This window comes from Rhagoletis pomonella, unplaced genomic scaffold, assembly GCF_013731165.1.
Source record: "Rhagoletis pomonella isolate Grant_MI unplaced genomic scaffold, Rhpom_1.0 Rhpom_scaffold_00003, whole genome shotgun sequence".
In the NCBI taxonomy this organism is placed as follows: domain Eukaryota; kingdom Metazoa; phylum Arthropoda; class Insecta; order Diptera; family Tephritidae; genus Rhagoletis; species Rhagoletis pomonella.
The window spans coordinates 17,393,741-17,395,497 of record NW_023458557.1 but is presented as its reverse complement, the minus strand read 5'-3'; positions in this window follow the sequence as shown (position 1 = coordinate 17,395,497).

Below are 1,757 nucleotides of genomic sequence, written 5' to 3'. Positions count from 1 at the left end.
AAATAGAAAATTAAAAGAAAATAGTTTAAATACCTTAAAACGAAAATAAAACCCGAACCTAAACTTAACTAGGCTTAACTCAGTTTACTTACCCAAATTAAATTGAATTAACTTACCTTAACATACTTATCCTAAATATACCTACTTAATTGGACTTACCTTTACTTACCGGATATACACTTACCATAATTACCTACCTTGCTTTAGTTTGCTTATATTCTTATTTTTGGATGTTAGGAAATAGATTTAAGAATTAGGCTAAGGAGATGAAGTTTTATAAATAAATTTTGTATAATTAAAATGGGAATGCGGACTTCTCTCGTTATTTAAGAAGGCATGTAGGGACTTTAATAATTGGGCTACTGATATTAGGGTGCGCCAGTAGCCATGGTGAGGGTGGGCCAGCACCCGGCACCACAATACCAGCGGTGGTGCCTCATATTCGGCCTTAGTTTTTTTTGTGTTTTCGGTTCATTTCTTATTTCTGCTTTCTGTTCATTTTTCAGTTTATTTTAAATATTTAATTTAACGTTTTCTTTCAGCTTTTTTGTTTGTACCAACGGATTTCAATTGTTGTGTGTCCGTCCGTTGGGATGTTTGACAGGCATGACTTTTCTCTGCTATGGCGCAGGGAACAGTAGTGAGGCAAGAACCCCGCCCAGCCGACGTAACTAGCAACAGTGCACCCCATTGTGTCATGCCGCCTGCACTCACTGCTGCTCCCTGTTCACGTACGCACTATCTAGTAAATCCAGTACTAATTTTACTGGTTTTTTACTGGATGTCGTTTTCGTACGCAAAAACTTGCAAGAAACTAGCAAAAGAGGGGAAATTGAGAGAGCAAAAATGACAGCTGAACTTGCAAGTTTTACTGGATTTTTACTGGATAAATTTTTAATAGCAACTATTTGCTAGTAAGAAAAACAGCTGATGGCATGATGCTGATGTGTTATTCACAATAATAAAATAATTGTTTGTGGTGCCTTTAGAGTTGCAATTGACAAAACAAACCTATTTAAATTTATAATAGGATGGAAAATACTAGTTTTCTAAGAAAATTGTATCGGAAAATGACAAATTAACCAGCTGTTCATAAAACTAGCAACTCCTTGCTGGTTTTGCGTTTTCCTACTTTCTTGCATATTTCACTCATTGGGAGTAAATATTGGCTTACTCTCCGAAATTTGGTTACTGGCAAGTTACTGGATATTTTTTTGCTGGAGAATACGAAAACACAACTATTATTTGAAAATTTTATAATTGTACCAGCATGCTGGTGTCGTGAGTAGTGAAATTAGCTCACTTTTCTAAGTAAAAAGTATTTTGGCGGAAATTTCTTGCACTATATGAGTCAAAGCTGTGTTTGTGGAAGATTAAGTTCACGATATTGCAGTTGTGAATTAAAAAAAAATCAATGTTTAACAAAATGGTAGAAAAATTATGAGATTTCGGTTCTAATCATTTGTAAAGAAATAAATATTGTACCAGCATGCTGGTAAGTTATATGCTTCGAGCCTGATGGTACAATCACTTGATGGAGCCAGCAAGCTGGTGTCGTATATTTCCCTTTTAATACAAGGTTCTTTTAAGGTTCTTGGTTGGATAAACTATTAGCTTTTTCCAGAGTTCATTGTTTTTCTATACCATTACTTATTGAAAATATTTGCGTGTATACTTATATATGTATGCCCAGCCAGCAAAGAAACGTCAATTTTTACAACGCTTTTATCAACTTGCAATGTTGTGTTCCAGAAACT